This window comes from Phalangium opilio, unplaced genomic scaffold (genome assembly GCF_054372755.1).
Source record: "Phalangium opilio isolate 3A_F unplaced genomic scaffold, DU_Popi_V2 ptg000344l_1, whole genome shotgun sequence".
Taxonomy (NCBI): domain Eukaryota; kingdom Metazoa; phylum Arthropoda; class Arachnida; order Opiliones; family Phalangiidae; genus Phalangium; species Phalangium opilio.
The window spans coordinates 2,346,143-2,366,580 of record NW_028324227.1 but is presented as its reverse complement, the minus strand read 5'-3'; the positions used below and the strand labels follow the sequence as shown (position 1 = coordinate 2,366,580).

At 38.6% G+C, this 20,438-nt stretch overlaps 2 protein-coding genes across 18 annotated transcripts in view; one reads left to right on the top strand and one right to left on the bottom strand.

The window, feature by feature from the left end:
• LOC149610066 (U3 small nucleolar ribonucleoprotein MPP10) overlaps positions 1-20,438 on the top strand; it is a 63,598-nt gene that overhangs the window by 25,944 nt on the left and 17,216 nt on the right. The gene's annotated exons all lie outside the window — the stretch shown is intronic.
• The window catches only part of para (sodium voltage-gated channel paralytic), a 92,841-nt gene that overhangs the window by 58,657 nt on the left and 13,746 nt on the right, over positions 1-20,438 (bottom strand). For 16 of the 17 annotated variants that reach the window (XM_089859821.1, XM_089859823.1, XM_089859832.1 and 13 more), the window contains exon 1: positions 3,271-4,621. The exons of the other annotated variant lie outside the window; for it this stretch is intronic. The gene's annotated coding sequence lies outside the window, so the exon portion shown is untranslated. Of the gene's footprint in view, positions 1-3,270; positions 4,622-20,438 lie in introns of those variants that run through there. 17 annotated transcript variants of the gene reach the window in all.

The window sequence follows — 20,438 nt, the reverse complement described above, 5'->3', positions numbered from 1 at the left end:
GCGTCCATCCCGAAGCAGCAGCGGAGAGCTCGATGCTGCCAAAACCCTCGGCGCCGATGAGATGCTGGAGAGATCTCCCCCTCAACCCCCCTGATCCTCTCCCCACCCAATCTCCTACTCTCCCGCTCGAGGGGACCTATACTCGAACATAAATACTTTTGAATGATTAAACTAAAGCCATTTATTTTCAGGTTTTTTTCATTTACGTAAAGATGCCAGTGAAAATTTACCACACATGAGATTGTCAGTAGCTTTTGAGCGCAATTTTGTTTGAATGTGTCCAAAATACTGAAATTCTGACATAGTTGACCGAAGTTTTATCGTAATCTAGATTATTTTTAAAGTTATTAATTTTTTTTACAGTTTTACGCTTGATGGAAAATTGTACAATTTCATAATTTTCTGAAACGATTCATACTAATTATATTCGAAAAAAAAGTGTCGGACCCCTCATTACCTCACTGGAAACTTCCCCATTCCTTTCCTGCCACGTAGCTCCTTGCTCTCTTCGTCCTTGCATGGTTAGAGGAGAGTTTATACCGCTTCCCATCCCATCCCCCCTGATATCTGTTCCACTAAGGCGAGGGAAGCGAGGCTTGAATATACCACTACGGTTTTTAGAACGGAAGGTTTTCTGCAGCTTTGGCAGGCCGCGCCCATCAGCGCAAATATTCAACCCCTTCTTTTCTGTGGCAGAGCGCGTAACTAGAAGATAGGCTCTCCCATTCTTTCTACGCTCTGTTCTTTCTAAAACAAGGTCATTTTTATGTGTATGTGTGGGATTTTTTTTTTTAATAAATAGATTGAAGATTCAGGGTTATCACGATGAGAAACGGCCACAACAAAAACTATCATTTGCGAAATAGCGAAATTTCTGGATGGGAGCTTATTTTAAAGAAGTATAGTCTATATAACCGAAAAGCGCCTTGAAACTATTCTCCTTTTATTCAAGGTTTCGCTACTGACTAAAGTTGGTTAATGCTGATTGTTTGTTTATTTTATTTTATCGTTCTTTCCATTTGCTTCGTTTTCGAGGCCAATATCAACTACTGGATTGTTTTATTTTCTTATAATAGCGCTGCTTTAAATCATTTCAATTGTTTTTTCAATGAATTAGAGTACTGCGGAATCTCAACGTTTTATGGCTAAGTTAAGTTATGTTTTCTACGAAATCCATTAGGGGGAAAAGTTTATAGGAGATGGTATCGGTATTGAATTATCAATAAACAGATGTTATCGACGTTTTCGACATGCTGGACTCGCGTAATTGAAAGAGTCTTTCAAATGGTTGTAACATAAGCAAAAAGCCCCTTTTAACAATCTTGAATGAGTTTTTGTTCCTAACTTAAAAATTGGATTTTTTTCTACTACTTTTAAATTTTGAATGTTTTTAGTACTAATGCATAGACATTGAAATCAACATAAGAATTGTGACTTTCATTCATATAAATTCCAAAATTTACTGACGTCATCTTTGCATGTTTTTAAGCCTTGGCTATTTATGAAAACGACCTCGTTTCCTTGATATCATCCTCCCACACAATAAATATGGAAAGGTCTTGAACTTTAGTGAAAAGATGGCTCAAATGTTCTCATAATAGGCTGATTTTGTAAAGGGTGAAAGATAGGAGCTTGTATGATTATAATTTTAATAAATCAGCGACATTTTAGGCTGATTAATACATAAAATTGAACCTCATTTGGCTTGTGTATAAAAATTGATCACATCTGATGCAATTTCAATTCTAAGTTGATTTTCATACTAATTTTAATTTTGATGGAAAAATTTACAGGAATTTAAAATAAATTGTGAAATTTAAACGTCTATTGTTCGAAACACTGTTGTTTCTTGCATTAAAAAGTGCATACCAGTGAAACATATAACAATGCATATTTCATTGGTGTGACTTTCTTGAATAATCCCCCATATTTCCACGTGACCCACTTTATGAAATGCACTCTCAATAACCACAAATTCTGTTAAAATTTCGTAAGAAAACGCCATAGGCTTTCTTTTCTCGAAATAGTTTCATTAAGTTCTGATAATGCAAAAACGAGCAAAGAAGTTTGAATATCCTAAGTGCTACAGTCTCTTATTATTACATAGGCCTACACACTAGAACGTAGTCTTTACAGCAGCCGAGGCTTAAGAGATACAAGAATTTATAGTAGCTTCTAGTCGAGCCTAAGTAAAACTGGGATGGCGAGTTACGGGAGTGTCTCCTCTACTAATGCCTTTTTAATGAACAAAACAATTCGATGAATTCTTATTGAAAGCGTCATTAATTTAGTTTAGTTTAGTTTAAGTACACGTATAAGAGAGGAGTGTGAAGTAATGGAGTAAAAACGTGCACCGAGATACTTAGAATGGAATGTTTGGGCAAATACCAAAGTGGTGTTTTTTCGAATATATAGTAGCAAATAGGATCCTTTAGTCTCCTGGATAATTCAAGAGAGTGCGTATACCTATCTCTATGCTTATATCGCTCTGAGTTGCAACCCTAAACTCGTGCCAAGGCTTAGCTTGGACAGGCGTTTTCTATTGATTTTTCTAGAGAGAGAGAGGGTTAAACGGGAAGTAAGAGGAACACAACCGGAAGTTTTAGCGCAGGGAGTGCGCTGGAACGTTAATTTTTTTTCTTGTCCTAACCAAGCACCGTTAGAACAATCGCCCCTATATGTTTATTTCGGCGGATATTGAACGACATAAATTGCAATATAATATAACACGAACACAGCCCCCTTTCTCCCAAATTGTTATTAAAAACTCTTATAAAACAAACTTCAGGAGATGAATTTTTTTTTTAAATATGAATAAATTGAAAACAGAGAACTTTCATCCCATCCTTTTGAAATTGGAGATTTTTCTAAGAAGGATCAGATATCTTGTCTAAATATTTTGCATTTTGGCGAAATTAACTGTAGATTCTGAACATGTATTTGTGTGACCCAGCATCTTTGAGTATTAATTTTGTGTTTGCTTTAAACTATTCATACAAATGTTTCACTTATTTCAATTGGTGTAGTAGAGGTATAAAAAAAGGTGAAATGAGGGTGAAATATCCTAGGTCAATGTGTCAGATAAATGTTTCTCTAGAAGCCATATCAAGCAACTTTCCTCCCTAGAAAACCACATAAACCTCATAATCTATATCTTAACTAAGCTTTCCCGACCCAAGTAATATTGTTAGTTGGGAATCGATAGGGGTTCCTGAAATTCGAGCGTGTAAGAGAGTTTCCGGGGATGGGGATCTAGATAATGTTGCTTACCTTCTAAGTGACTGTTGTTCTCTAAATCCTACCCGTTCGCGACAGGTAGCCAACATCATAAAGTTAAAGGCGCATTGCCATAGCGAAAACGTTCTTGATAACTTGGCGTCATTTTTACATAGTGTGCCAATGTGTACGTCACTTAAATCCGGAAGTTATAGTCGTGAAGCGGAGGGGGTCAAGGGACTAATAGCAGCAGCGTCGCGCGACGATGAGAACTTCGGGAATGCTTTTGATAGAGATTTATTATTCGTCAAGTCTTTTTATATCTGTATCTATTTTCGTTACGTATATATATGTATCGGAGAAATTACGCTACGTCGAGAACTACTAATTTTTATATTTACGGTAAGAGCTAGGGGTCACGATGTCTGACCGGAGGTAGTCGCCATTTGCTCAACCCCATCGTTGAATCGGACAAGCGGAATGTAGCGGCGTTGGCGCTGAATCACGGATCAGGTGGTTTTTTCTCGGGTGGCGCTTACCAGTCGACCTCCCGAGGGTTAGGCTGGTCCGGGCTCTCGATTCGGACATCCGGTTAGGAAGAAAAAGAAAGAATCGGGGAAAAAAGGGATAGCCCAAGGGCGCTCATCAAACCGAAACCGACGACGGAACGACGTAGCGGTGGACGATCGTATCCAACCGCCATGTTTTAGCAGCCGCGGGCTCTTCGACGTTCGCCAGCTCGTTAGGCTTAACTCTTCTCGGTTTCCTTTTCTCTAAACAATCTCTTTGAGTTCTCTCGTCGAACGGAATCGAGGATGAAGGAGCGATTCCCGCCGATGAAAGAATAATAATCCGACTTCTCGGTCCCGTTATAAATTAGTTCGTCATCTTGGGCCTCCGAAACGCGTCCTCGGACGTTGACGGGTTAGGCTTAGCTCGTCTTGTCGTAGGATAACGCGGATATTAATCCGTGAAGTCGGCACTCTTCCCAGCCCCGCGATATTATTCCTTCCGAATCTTTTCCCCCGTTTAATTTCTCGCGGTTCGTATAAAATTGGCTACTTTATTAGCTTACGTCGTCGGGTCGAGGCGTAACTGGGTCCTCTTTCCTTCAGGGAAAACGAAGGGCCCTCGGCAAGGGCTCTTATCTACCGCTCCAAGACGTTATCTCGTCTCCCGGTCGAGTTTCCTTCGGTTTCGAGACATTCCCTCGTTCGCTTTCTCGGAAATCTCTTTTTCGGCGCTCCGAATTAGCCAGAAAAGCTTTACCAACTCGTGTCAGGGCTTTTGATAAATACCCGGTTTTAAAATAATAACTTCTTCGCTACGGGGTCTGGCAATTTTTCTTTAAAAATGGTGGGAGCGCTACGTTCAGGTCCGTCTCCGATCGAACTGGCCAACTAGATGTAGAAATTGTCCAAAAAAATTGGCCACTAAACGCGCCTGCGTCGAAATATTCTCCCTCTCTCTTCTCTCGCTTTGGAATACGGCGAAAGCGGGGGCCTTCGAATCTCCGGTCGATCGATCCTCGGTGGGCCCGGTTGGGGCCAAAGAGTTGCGACGGAGAAAAAGCTATCGCTAGGTAGCGCCACCCGAAAGAGAAGTCGATGAAACGAGAGATTCTTTTAGCATCCCCTCTCCATCCTCTTCCTACTCTTTTTACTTCATCCTCAGTCCAGAGAAAGAGAGTTAAGAAAAAAAAAGAGCAATACTATCTTTCCCCAAAAAAGTCACCCAGAATATTCTTTCTTACACTCAAAACTGGAACTCGTACCATCTTTTTACTTAAAATAGGTTTTAGTAATTTTGTTATCACTGTTACGTGATAACTCTACGTCTTAATGACCTAATTTATGATTTGGAGGTTTAAGATAAAAGTATAACCGAAATTATTTTATTCTTCCGCCAAAACGCAAAGGTTCAAAGAGATTCTGTCGGTTTCGCACTGTAAAACGATAATAGAATTCCTTAAACGAAAACCGCGGGCATCAGCAATGTTTTATTGCTTATTTTGAAGTTATTTTTCAAATTGCTATTACGTATCTCTCTTCAATATTTTTCTTTGAGAAGATATAAGAAAAAATTAACTTAGTGGAGACTAAACCTTAGGCCTATCTGTGAAGCGGATGACGTAAGAGGACCAATGGAAATCCTTGCCTCCTGACGTCATCTGATTCACAGAGAAACTTTTATAAGAAAACGTAGTTGCTTGTATCTTCTTTAATATTGTAGAAAGATGGATACATAATTCCAAGTCAAATATTCAATACCTTACACGCTCTTTCGAATAATAGAAATTATAACCAGAAATGCTCCTTAAATTCTAGGAAGTGATTTGTGGCTTTGGTATGCGTCTAAAATTTCCATAGAATAAAAAATAACAACTTTCATAGCAGAATATCTTACGGGCATTTTTACGTATAATTTTATTTGGTAAAATGTAGACGAAAGTTTGAATAGACTCATACCTTTCAAATTTTATGCATTTTATATCAGCGGGAACTCTATTTTGATTTTTTTAATCATTTTGAGAATCATATGTAGATACAAAGTTCACAAGTTATGTTCCGTAAGTTTGTCACTGGTTACTGAGAGCTTGTCACGAAGTGACGTAGGTGAAACGTCATAGACTGTCGTAAAGGTTTAGTACAGAGTAAATTGGAAGATGGACTGCAAAACCACGTGTAGTCAATTCTCTAGCATTACGAAGTATAGGAAGTGTCATACTTATGCAACATATCTTATAAACTTATGGTAGATACTAGAAGCTACCCCTTTTGGAAAATTCAGGAACTATACTTTTTCTCTTACAATGTTTACTTCCGCCTACATTTTGCTTGAAGTGTATCTACAACTGAGAAATGATTTCTCGTAGAGAGAGCTTAGTAGAGGGATGTGGTCTAAAGAACGCTTCTCTTTTCACTGAAAGGAGGCTAAAGATGAGCCAAGCTGGGCCATTTTTACTCCCCCCCCTTGTGTATACGTTATCTATTTGGTTAAGTTCAAGTTTCATCATTTCATACTCTCGTTTATCAACTCTGATTAAAAGCAATTATTACTCGCGCTTTTAATAAACTTAGCATAATTTAAGGGCTGATTATGAATAAGTGTGACGGTAAAAATACCGCTTTTGTTTCTCGCGTGCAACTCGCCTGGGGTGTACGCGAGCTAGCGGTTCTGGTTCTATTTCGGTCGTCATGGCAACAAACCGCGTAACAGACAGAGAACCGGACTTTTCTCCGTAAATATCTCGGTATACCTTTGGAAAGAAGCGACCTCTCGCTGGGAGAATAGGCGTTAACGCGCTAGTGTGGGACAGATTAGGGGTAAAAATAGGCGGGAAAGGGGTGCGTGGCAGTTAGATCTCGAAGAGACCCGGGATACCAAAGAGACGTTACTATCGAACAAGGGGGAAGAGAACCTCCAGAAAAGAAAAATAGGAAAAAATCGAGTGAAAAGCTGGACTTGCGTCAGCAAACGCCGCTCAGACGAACTAGTAGGTCACGCTGCTAAAGGTCTCCCTGTACCTAAAAAAAGATTATTCGAAATTCGAAACCTTTACGTTGAATTGACTTTTCGTAGTGCCCCTCTCCCCTCCCCTGACCTACCCTAACTTGGACTCTCTGTTTATACGTCGATAAAGGGGGGGTATCAGTATATCTATTCGACTACTGTTTCAGTAATTGTAACGTTACTATTGAAACCATGGCGTAAAGGTCAAGCTATTGATATAGGTTCTTAATGCGCTACTACACGGAACTATATAGTCGACTTTATCCAATGTCGGATAATGGGATACTTAAATGATCCACCCGAGAAGTATTTTTGAAAATTATATCTTGAAACTAAATCATCTGTAGAATTCCCTTCATTTTTCAGGCAATGTTATAAGGTTTTCAATCATCGCTAGACTTAAAATTTAAAAGAGAGTACTACTTGAGGTCTGATTAAGCTAATTATATCACTGTTGCATAATGTCTCCGTATACAAACAGGTTTACAGGCATCTATACGAGGGTTTCTGAGAGCTTACTTTCATTTAAGAACCCTAAATAATTCTGAACGTAAAAATTTACAATACGGAAATCATTTGTATTTCATTCATCTACGCATTACGCGAGCAAATTAAAAAGACAAATTTCTTCTAAGTAACAGAAAAGTGTTTTTAAGATTTTAATTCCCTAAAGGATAGTATAGATCTTGTTCGTTCGTATTTACAGCACTGTTTAAACACAAAGAATATGATCCGATTATGAAAAATGTTACAATGAAACGCTAAACTTTTTAAGAGAAAAGCGTCCGTAACGCGCTCGTTTCACACTTTCCTGATTCCAGGGTAAAGTTTTTTGCTTTATTATTTTATTTTCGCGTCTTTCCCCCCAAAAAAGTCTATTTCTTTCTTTTTTTTATAACGGCGGGGTGCTCCCCGTTAAAGATAAAGTAGAGAAAACGGACAGGCCCTAGTTACCACTATCAGTCGCCTAGTTATGTCGCTACTGCTTCGAAGGAGAACTTTCCATCCTTTTTGGTGGAAAAAAAAATGTTAAAAAAAAAGATGGAAAAAGTCTCTCGCTCTCTCCCATCTCTCTTATTGTGTCGTCCGGAGGCTAAGCAAGCCTACAGTTATACGGAGGATGTAGAGGAAGGCTTTCTTGATGCGTGTGGAGCGAGCAGTTGAGAGAGAGAGAAAAAAAGGCATATTTTTTTTCTTCTATTCCAGAGTCTTTTCTTCATTCTTTTTTGTATTTGCTATGACGCAAAATGGCGCCTTGATATTCAGCTTGGTTGGCTCTTTAGCGGGACCCCACAAAAGGGTCGCATTATGATGGCCGAGAAAAGCGCCGGCATTCATGTCCCTCCTTCGCGCTATATACCCAATTCATCCACACATCCTTTTCTTTAAGAACTATGAGCTAGTTCTTCAGTTTAATCAGAAAGTGGTTTCGACGAAATTTCTTAGCAAACATTCCGAGTAAAAACTAAATCGATGTTTAACTGGTTTTCGTGTGAAGTTTAAAATTCGATTTATCGCCTTATCGATGTAAATTTATTTACTTTACATTAAACTAAATTGAGTGAAAAACGTGTACGAAAATGTCTAGCACTCTAAACGTAAAATCGTTAGATTTTAGCGCGAGAAAAAAAATCAATTTTCGTTTCAAATTTGACTTAATTCGTACAAGATTTGGTTGAATTTCAAATTAGAGAAATTGAAGTGTGTAACGTTTAAGGCACTACACGTTTTTTTTCTAACAATTTCATAATCTCTCTAATATGTGACTTTTAAAACTAATAATTTTTTTTGAATCTGCAGCATTATGTAACAAACAATATTCTAATGAGAACATAATTAATCTTCAGTAAAATCTGATCTGAACTGAACTGATTATTAAATACCCATTCCTGTCCTCTTCTCCCAAGGGTATTTCCGAAATTTCAAATACTACTCTTTGAAAAAAAAATCAATACTTGAACCAATCTTTATTGTTCAATTCGTGCAGTTTCTTTTCAAAAGAATTGAACAAGTATTACGCAAGCTTTCTATGTCTTAATTAAATTTATTACGGTACGTTTTAAATCAAATTAATATTTTTTTATTCGGTTAGTATAGCTAATACGGATAGTGAAGGGGGGGGGGAACGCCATCCATAAAAGTATCGTTTCCTTGTATTTAATATTAAAAGTGTCTATAAAACGGGCAACTTAATGATTAGCGAAGGGTTTGTTCCCATGGGCAATGGGGGTCTCTGGTCGAAGGATCAAAAACATAAATTAAAGGAGATGGAAGGGTTTTCTGCAAAGGCCCAGTGTGTGTGTATGGCAATTAATAATGTATACGGTTGATACGTGTACGAGCATTTCATTGCCTAATTCCGAAAGAAGTCGGAACTTTTTATAGTAGTTTCTTCTCTCCTAAAGCTCGCTATATACCTTTCAACCGATACACTGTAGGGGGGGATGGGGTCGAATTCAACCCCTCTAAAACGAGAGATGATTTGGCAAAGCTCATCGCCCGGCTTCAAATCGATGGAGACGTGCCGATGAAATAACGAGCGCTCGCAGGCGCTTTTTACTTCACCCTCAAGAATCTTGTCGAGTACTTTTACCCCTCATCTTTAAAAAGGCAAGGGAGTGTGAAATGTATAATAGTAGGTTTTTCCCAGGCCTGGTCTAAAATAAAACGACACGTTTCTTTCCACAAATTGTTGTATTCGTTCAGGCCTTTGAAACAGATGCATTTAGATATGTGATTCAACCACCGTACATCGGTGATAAAATTGAGAAGCACGTGATATAACATTTAAAACTAATACCACTGAGAAACGATTAACAATCTACTTTCACACTCTATTTAAATCTGAGGGGATAAAAAAATCTCCCAACTTATTGTATCGCTGAAGAAAAATGCTCGAATGGCGAGCGAGTCAGGTGCGAGTCCTTAATCAAAGAGTCGAAGACCGTGAACTATATACGTGTTAAATGAACGGTGATAAAGAAAAAAGATCAAATAACGCGTCGATCCCCTTTCTACCCTCTTCAGCCAAAACCTACATCAACATCTTTAGTTGACTGATAGATTCTTCAAAGAAATCTCTTCAGCTCAATGCTCGGGCAAATATGATCTTAAGTATTTGTAGATAGTCGTATTCTAATGAGCCGTTCCATTTACGATAAGAGATTGGGGGGGGGGGTTGAGTAAAGATGATTAAATGGACTAAAGGGTTGGACGGTGACGCGACCTGTGCATGGGAGGGAGGAAGGAAAGAGACGCGTTTCTCTCTTTAATTACAGCGACGACCAAGAATCGTTTGCGGCAAAAGGCAAACTCGTTATTGAAAAGTTTATCCGGCATCTGTTTAATTTCCCGTGGCTCGCCTCAACGTTTTCTTTATGGCGGCAATTTCTCCTGGAGAGGGGGATTTGCGCGGGGACAAAATCGCCTTCTTCTGTCTAATAGCATGGACATTGTTTGCAAAGTGGGACTCGAAAACTACGTATGCTTAAATGGATTGTACGTTAATCATACTATTTCTTTTTATTATTGGAAATGTAGGTAGAATTAACTTCCTTGACGTAGCCATAGTTTTCTTTCACATCCTTTACTAGTTAAATTATATGAAATAAAAAAAGGTTTCTTTGGTTTTGGAATTGCGCCACGTATAGACGAACATAATATCATCACCCGCGTGATCTTTCTATGGATAGTTAGGGGCCAACTTCTTCCTTGAAAAGGGAAGGAAACATTTTCATTCTTCCTGACTTCCGTTCCCGTTTCGGATATAACATCCATGTTCTCTATCCGACTTGAGATAGCTGCTAGATACGACTTTCGAAAAATGTATAGGTAAATAAGCCGTTTAGAAAAGGGGTGTTTTCTCTTGTAGGTAGGTGACTCTTGCAAATTGCGAACAAGCGAGCAAGTCAGTCCATTACCCTCGCTGCCGAGAGGACACTCTTCTAGCTTAACAGATTCAGGGAACTCTTCAACCTTCCTTGCAGTATTTTGGGCCAGGGAGGATTAGATGGGGTGCATTTTGTTGCGGGCTCTTTTTAATTGAGCGGCTGTGTCTCGCTGCGACATATTCTTTATAACTAACTAACGCGCGGCCAAGCAAATAATATTTTCTTTCTGGGATATGTAAAAATATAGTGGTTAGAATTCGAATATTTTCCAAAAGGATGTAAAAACGATTCCTGATCAAAAACCAACATAGCGTAATAAAAAAACCTTGGAATATATATTTAAATCGTAAAAATGTAACGACTGCTATATATTTCAATCAACAAGGCAATGGAGATCCTTTTTTTGGTCTGAAATCGGCAATAGACCCGTTGCAAAATTGTATAAGTGAAGAGATTTCAACTAAAACGTGAACAGTTCTGCTACGCGAGTTAATGAACCACTTTAGAAACCTTCAATACAATTGGTTGAAAATTTACAAGTATAGTCACAAGTCGCACTAATGCGTTTTCTGTTGAACTTCTTGTCAATTTTGAACAACCTCGGTACAAGAGGAAGAGCATGCACGATCACGTTTTGAAACTTTGCAATGGGTCTATAAATGTAGTCGTTCGCCCCTCTCTCGCCATTTCCATATCTTTGAATCTTTGAAAAATGATTTCTTAACAAAACTCGGACTTATTCTTTGGGGGTGAGGTTGAACTTTTCCGTTTTACGACGCTTCGTTGGTGTGCATATTTCGACTCAACAAAAGAAAACGTAAAAGGGGCTGAACGCGAATCGACGACAAGGAGATGCGAGTGAGAGGCAAAAGAAGAGAAGAGAGGGATCTTCCGAAACATCTACATGTCCGGTTGATTTCTATTTGCTTCCGCTTTTGAGGTGAAAGCTAGGCTAAAATGCTTGTCTAGGTTTTGACCTCATGCACCCCGAATAAAAAAGCGGCTGAGGCCACGAACGGATCGAGATAGATTCTACGCCTACGTAATGTCCTCTTCTCTCTTTTCAAACAAACTAGTCAAATAAATACGATGTTAAAGTGCGCACGCGTATACGCCATCGATCAACCCTTACGATTCTACCGTGTTGATAATCACGCGTATCGGCAGCGTGTGATAATTTTAGCGCTGTTATATACTGGCACTTTTCGACGATATGTCATCGTCAAATATCAAATCAATTGAAAGCTCAAAATCTTTAATAAATGTTTGCGTCTGTTTGAAGTTTTATTTTTTTTCTTATGTCTTAGTAGGTCATAAGTTCATAAGATATGTTGGGCATAAGTTTGTCACTGGTTACTGAGAGTTTGTCATGGAGTGACGTAGGTCATAGATTCGAGGTTAAGCGACGCCTGGTGTTGCGCTGTCAAAGGCTTACAACCGACTAAATAGGAAGATGAACTGCAAAATTAACCGAGTGTAGTCAATTATCGTTCGTCGTTCTCGACAACATTACGAAGTATAGCAATGTCATACTTATGGAACATATCGTATAAATTTATGGTAGGTGTAGTCAAAAATTTCATTAAAGTCACCGATTTTCCGCGACGTTTGCAATTTGAAGATAAGATTAAAATCTTTGGTTTAATTATTTTTTATTTAGAAGGTCGGGCCTATTTATATATATGTATCAATAAAGCTTCTATTTATTCCTATAAAGCGTCTATCAATGTGTACAGAATATGTATAAAACAGAGGGGTTTGAATCTATGTGCACCATTTGTCAATACTAGCACAGAAGCTGCGTTTCTCGGCAGTCAATAATTTCGTGCTAGCGTTAACATGTACATATTTCGATCGTTAAATTGCTATTTCTGGTGTAGGTATATCTAATAAAACAGTAATGTAAGTATCTTTTGAAATGACTCTTATAATCGACAATAATTTATTTCGATTGCAAAGGTTACCAATCAACTAACCCAAATATCTGACAGCACATAGCTCGACCCAGCCTAAGGGGGTTGTCACATTATTCTCCCAATCACTTCCTATATATTCTTACATTCTGGGATATAGAATACCTTTATACTACAGAGAACCGTGGATCTGATCTTTTCCCCCAATGATTGAACTCGTCTCTGTCCTTTAGGCTTAGCTATATGAAGAAAGATATAAGGGAGTGCTGGGTATAAGGCTTGCTCTAGCTTTCCTACTCTCATATCCCCAGCTCTCCTTGCCTCCTTTTTCATTGATTGTTTTTGCTCCTTTGGCCGCGCGCTGTGGGTTAAGGCTTTTTGAGCTTGCGCCCAATCTAAACGACGTCAGACGTCCGGCAATCTTTTAACTTCTTCGCTCTTCCGCGTTGCGGCGCCACGTACAGGGGAAAAAATTATATTTTCCTTCTTTTTTTTTATTTTATGTTCCTCCTTTTCCATATATATTTTTATTCCTCGGGTTAAGACACTCAGCGGCGATCAAACGAAGCCTTTTTCCCACCCTACCCAGATGGTCCACCTATACCAGAGTCGATTCTAGAGCTTGGGGAGGGTCGAATAACGTGTCCTGCAGCAGGATGGCACCGACACTTTTGCTTATGACACGACGGAGTATAGTTAGATTACTCCCTGCATCTGACCCTATATTTACATGTAACTACTGTATACATACATACATACATTCTTCTGTTTCGTTAAGCTTATAGAGTCAACGAAAGAGAAACGGAGAGAGGAGTTATGAAAAATCTGGGCGGACAGATTGAAGTGAAAGTCCTACGAACGTACTCGTAAGTGCTATGGGAGAATTTTTAGTATCATCGACCTCACCCGCTCCGCTTCTTCTGTCAGAATCAGGTCTAAATGTTACCATACATAAAGCTATAGGGTTCAACTTATTTCAGTCTGTAAGGAATAGAGAGTCCGACTTACTCGACCTTACTCTTCTCATCATGGAGATTGAAAGAAAAGAAAAAGGCCCTAGGCCTAATATGGGAGTTGATACTTTTTACCCCTTAATTTCTCCTCCCAATGTGCTGGATTTCAATACTTTAAAATGATATCTGTTTTGGTGGTAACATTAAGAATGCTTTTGGGAGTCGTGTCAATGGGTTATTCCTTCATGTATTGTAAAAGACTAAAAACTCTAAGATTCTTATCTTTATCTCTTCTTAGAATTCTACCATTTAAAGTTTCGTCATGACATATCGAATAATTAAAATAAAATGTTAATAGTTATTGATAAGCAACGGCATCTAGCATTTCGACAAGTTAATCGCGTTTATTAATAAATTAAGGCATCGATAATCACGTAAATACGTTCCATTAGTTTAGTGTTCAGAAAACATTGCTTCTCATGAATCTTTGTAGTTCAAGAAGGAAGAAAGAAAGAAAGAAAGGTATATGAGCTCACGATCATTGAAGCATTTCCAACAACACCTTTTATCCCAAGAGTAGTAGTGTACAGAAAACGAAACTTTTTTGTTGTTCCCCTCTACATCACCCTCCTTCTCTCTTTCTTGATCGGTCTCTTTACTTTCTACCTTGTTTACCCGACTCGGGAGTTCACACGACATGACACGATTGAAACAATCGATCCAACGGACTTGGGTTAGCGTATAGATAATCGCGTTGGAACCACGAGAAAGTCCCAGGGTTTCAGACCGAGGCCCACCCCGACCCCACCATTTTTCCACTTTTCCTTCTACAATACCTTTATCTTATAGGACTCGTGACGATGAAGGACTTTCCGACCTCTATTTTTCCAGCCCTTTCCAAAGGTTGACCCGGATCTGTAGGATATAAGCCAGCCATATGTCCCATCCGTCGTTAGGCCTACTGAGCTCGTTATTATAGTTTCGCGCACTAACTTACTTTAATTACGGGTCAGAGTAACGTTTTTAGCCCAATCCTCGTACTTTCGCTACGCTTCGCCTCTTTCGCGCACCCCGCGCTAAGCCCGTAATTTTGATAGGCCTTATCTAGCGAATTTTAAGTCGCCGGATCGTTTAATACCTCGGTATTTCGTTTTCTGGCAGTGCGAAGCGGCGGCGGCAGAAATGACTCCGAGTAAAAGAGTTCAAAGGGGAAGGCTATAGGAGAGGGGTGACTGAAAAATATTTAGCATTTTTGTAACCGTCTCACGTATCCTCGATGATTCTTAGGCCGAGCGCGACCTACATGTGGAAAAAGGCTAGGAAATAAACCCGCCTCTCCTTTTTTTATACACCCTATATAATATTACGAACGGAAGTCCTTCACAAGAAGTACTTCAATTTGGTACATTTTACTGTGAAATCTTAACCAAATGTTCAATCAACATTATGTAAAATGAGGGGCCTCGAACACGTTGAACTTCTCCAACGAATGTACGCTCACTAAGAGCACATTCTATTTAAGGGTGTAAGTCTCTTTAAAAATCCCTTGAAAGAGTTTACTTCAAGTAATGAACCTATGATAGTGCTTTAATGCATAAAAAAGCTCCCTTTGCGATTGTAAGCTTACAAAATGTACATCGTAGGGCCTTCACGAAAATAATTTTTCCAGTATGGTATGATATCATACACTATATAGTCTGTACCAATTTGTAAGGGACCCTAGAGTTTGACGCTGAATCGTACGTGTTTAGAAGCTCCAGTAATTTTTGAGATGTGTAACTTTGACTATATTGGCTATGTAACGTGAGACAGTTACTCTTACATTTTATATACAAATATACTCGGTTATACAAGTAAGGAATTTTTTTTCTCTTAAGAGTCTTGGCGTATACCTTCGCAAAAATGCATTGGATATTTTCGCCAAAGACAAGATCGGCAACACCCATATTAGTTGTTTTCCCCCGAACCAAGTCGCTGTAAACATTGTGAAATTTTTTTTCTAGCTTTAAACACGGTGGCATAGTAGTGTCGTAGGTCTGACATTTATAATACCGATTATGTCTACGTCGTCAGTACAGCGACATCATACATCAGAGCAAGGAGGAGTTTGAAAAGGAGTCGTATTGTGGGGTCAACTAGTATTCTACATCGCGAGCCTGGAACTACAGCCAACGGACCCTTGTTTTTTCCCTTATCAAGATTCCCACAAGAGGGCCGTTCGTAGTGCTCGTTTGTGGTAGCTCCCGTGCCACTTGACACGTGATAAGCTATAACCAGCATCACCCTTTCTCCCTCTAATTGTGTGAGTTAAGATCTATAGCGCGTTCAACTCGTCTCCTTTTCTACTCCTCCCTGTTCAGAGTAAGTTCAAACAAGTGTTCATTGATCTGTTCTACCCTGCATTTCCAATCTTTCAGCTATTGACAATGAGTGTCATGTTTTTGATTACATTATATTAAAATCATAAAAAACATGAAACTCATTATGGTCATATGACGAATCTTTCTTTTTTAAACATCTATCCTTTAACCTTACATTTTTCAGTTCAGTCGTATTAACTTTACTACACCGAACAATATCAAATGCAGTGATATTGTCAAAACCATATTTTGGTATAAACTAAAATATGTGCTTCTCTGTGCCTTAAAAGGAATAATGTTATGTAAAACGGGTTCCTTTGGGCTCGCGTGTTTCGGAACCGTTACCCCTCGCGTAGAAAGCTTTTCGGAAAGGAATAGCAAGGGGGGGATGTGTACACGATTATACGCTGCTGCTGCTGGCCTATATCGCTCGCGCATGCATACCGGATGCCTGCGAAAACGGATAGTATAGGGAGTTTTTAGGTATTGAAAGAAAAAGCAAAACCTACTAGTACTACTACTACTACTACTGGTTTTTCCCGACGTTTTAACGGTTTAACCGGTGAAATAATTCGGTGCGGAACGTAATTAGATCTTTTCGTATTCTGGCGACGTATTTCTCGTAATTGCGCTATTTTTCTGTAAAGTCTATTCAAAGGGAGTTGTCCCCTTTTTGAGCCTATAATGTATTTTTATTCTTAATTAAGAATTACTCCTAATGAGTTGCCTAAGTTATTCCATGAATATTGAACTATAGTTTATGAAAATCTTAACCAAGCAAGAATGGATATTACGTTAATGAGTACGAGAGTGCGTTAATTTACATTTTTAATTAAGGTATTTTACTAATGAACGGAGAAAGAAGGTATTTTTTGATTGTCAGAGTATGAGTGAAAATATAACAAATAAAAAATTCAAAAGCGTTTTCACTTAATACATAATTAAAGAAATGAACTTAATTATCCTTCTTTTATATTTAAATGAAGTTCAAATTTTGTAAAATTTTCAAAAATTCTTCAACCTATATCTGAGGTTCTTAATTTCTTATTAAAATTTAAAAAGCAAATTTTGGGTGTAAAATAGAGTCCGGTGTTTCACCACCTTGTTTACTTCAGATAAAACATCCTATTGATTAGACATAACCTTCAGAATTCTCTAATTTTTCAACACGTGACAGTTAATATTCTTGAAGAGAATTGAATTAATTCACAATTGGAAGATTTTCTTTTTTCATTTTCCAGCAGCACCGTTTTCGGATTGATGGTTTTAAAAGGAAAATCTCCGCTTTGTTATGAATAATTAACGCAAAAACTCCCTCCAAGGTTTCGCTCTGCTCGAATTAGAAATTGAGATATTGAAATTTTATATCAAACTTTTTGTCTCTCTGTTATACGGAATACTCAAAATTATTCAATATTTAATGGAAAATTTGTAGTTGCGTGGAATTTTGTATTATTTAGTTCTTCAGGGTGATAAATTAAAACCCATATTTATGGCTTCTCCTGTACGAAGTAGAATAATGTGTAACATCCATGTTCTAGACCCAAAATCACTCAGTGAGCTTATGTTGTTTTTAGGCATCAGGCAGGGGCCATCTTGGACTCCTCTCTCTCTATCTCTAGGTTCTAGAACTACAAGTGGAGGAGATGTCTACGAGCTTAGTGGCGGATTATCCTCTCACCTCGACTCGGAGAAGGGGGAATATTGACTAAGGAAAAGCGAAGATGTTTTGTCTCTAGACAATTTACTCGACGGATTTTACCTAAGGTACAAATTTCACGTCTTATCTCTCTAGTAGTTGGTGGCTCAAAAGATCTTTTTTTTCTTTCTTAACTGATGGGAAAAGATTGGAAAGAATCTTAAAACAAACTTTGAAAGAGGGTAATGGATTTAGGGAGCTTTTCAAATCCGTTGAATAGATGGGTGTACTTCGCGATAACATCAAGAAAATATGTTTGTCCCGCGTCAAACAGTCAGTATGTTTCTAGTATACCCTCCCATTTAAAAAACCAGGAAAAACACGGGAAATTTTACGATATTTTATCAACATATTAACAACAATTAGTAATATTCTATTACTTTATTAATTATCTATAATCGCAAACGCTAATATTAATCCACTGTATTGAAATAAGGTATTACACGAGGCGTTTTAATTTCAGTTTCCGGAATGGAATTTAGGATCGTATTCCGGGGTTTATGTTTACTCTCCTGATTTCTTGGGCACCAACAAATGGTGAAAGCATTTCTATAGTACATTTTCTGAGGCAATACATATGGAGAACTGGGATAAAAAGATAAGCATAATGTCGACACTACCCTTAATCTCCTACTTCCCTGCCTTTCCGGTCTATCGCCGTGGGGGGCTGTAGTGGATGGATGGATTATAGGTACAGCGCCATATTTAAATCTTAGCACTGCCATTCACCGACCTACTTCTCTTCCGCCAATAGCCAGGGAGCAGTAGAAAAGGAGTCTTATTGTAGGGTGAACTATAGTATTCTACACCGTGAGCGTATACAGACTCGCAGAGTGAGAGAAAGGGGATCGAAGAGGGTAAAATTGGTTCTATCTTGACACGTGGGTATTTGGGGTTGTATATTAACCTACAATTTTGTGCCCTCCGTCCAACACAAAATGTACTATTTTCTAAAAAGTATGGTACTGATTGAGCATCTATAGCAAACGGACGCATTTTTCCTTATCAAGATTCTCACGAGAGGGCAGTTCGTAGTGTGAATTTGCGGGAACTCTGATGCCGCTTACCACGTGATAAGCGTTTACCAATTTTCCCCCATCCCCCTTTCTCCCGTTGTAGACGGTCTAAAATGCGAGTACAATTCGTCTTCTTTTCTACTCCTCCCTGCTATACCTTTTCTTTTATAAAAATATTATTTTGCGAGTCAAAAATAGGTTCCGCGCCGTATTATGTATATAAAATCTTGATCAAAAAATGGGGACGCGCGAGAGCTTCTAGAGAGACGCAACCGATAAATGGCTGTCCTAAGTCAGCCCGATTTCTCGCCCAAGTGACGGTCTTGACGGACTGAGAAGAAACGACCGGGTCGTCCACCCTGATTCAACTACACAGGTTCTCCGTACAGTAAGAGCCAGTGAACGCCTTGTGACCCAACGACAACGCTGAACTTTCTGTCAGTTGAGGGTGATTTTTGGGAAAGGAAAGAGGGAGGATATACAACTGGAGTCCCAGACTAGACAGCGCCAGTCAGGCCGGCATCTAAATGTTCCTTCCACTTTAGTCCATGGACGCGGTGCACGGTTTTAAAAAGAAATAAAGAAAATACCAGCCAATATGGCCGAGGTTCGCCCTCGCTTCTCATCTCATAGAGTACAAAAAACAAAAAAAAAATGTTATGTAAGAGATTATGATTCTAGTTTTATTGTTTATACCTCTAGCGATTATACGTTTCTTTCTCTTTTTGAAGGGACGTTCAGGGTTTAGGGATCTAATTTTTTAGCCGAAAGTTTTATTACTATCCGAATAATAGTATGATTAATTTCCATTAATCTTTGAGTGGTTTGCAAGAAATCAAATCCTGTTCAATTAACAATAATAATATTTATTTCTAATGGAAAAATCGATAAAACTAAACTTATTTTGAGTTTTAACTTCCAGCTTCGTCCGTTTTAAAGTAAAGAGCCTTACGCGTTTATCAACTTCGTCTCTTTTATCCGAAGACTATTACTAGAAGTAAAAGCCCTTCTTCTAAAGGGGAAAAGTGTCGAATTTGGGAATAAAAGGCTTCGTATTCAGTTATACTTTCTACTAGTTGAAACAATGGCGAGAAATCTATTTAAGTCTGAACACTGAAGTCTTATCACACGCGGTACCGGTAACTTCTTGTCAAAACTGAAACGAAAATCTTTTATGATTTTCATCGAGGAATGGACTTCTCCGCTTTTATCTAAATAAGTCGACTATAAATTCGTTGGACCTCTAGCCTTCAACGTGTACGTACGTGTACTCTGAAAATATTGCATTACGTTCGTGTAATATTTGCTTTATATATACCGTAGGAAAGTGAAGTGATGTTAGATATATTTCCCAATGAAAAAGGGTCTCCAGAAAAGGGAGGTAATAGCGGTTTTAACTGAATTGTAGCGGTGTGCCTTAGCGAGTAAACGTCTCTTTTCCCTTCCCCCTTTTTCCTCTGTTTATGCAATGGGTCCAAGATATAGGCGGGGTGCGTTTCTCCTTGCTCACGCCTTTTTTCTATTATTTTTCTCCGTTTTTGACTCGGCCAATTTTAGACGAGGCTCCGTTCCGTCTAGGTAGCGGACATTTAGTATACCATTGTACTTTTAGGTTCTATATTTTCCCGCTTAAACCCCCCCCCCCCCTGTTCGTTTTTCTCGTGATTGTCGTCGGTTGGCCATAGTGAAAGAAAGCTACGCTAGGGTTAAATATAAATGTAGAAATCTCGATATTAGAGGTTTGTAATTTGAAGAGTAATATCTGTCTTATGACCCCAGTCTTATGACCCCATTATAACTACTATATATACGTAACACACGAAAGCTATACTTCCTTATTCTCGTAATTTTTGTTGCTTTTTTTCCCACGCCTATGGA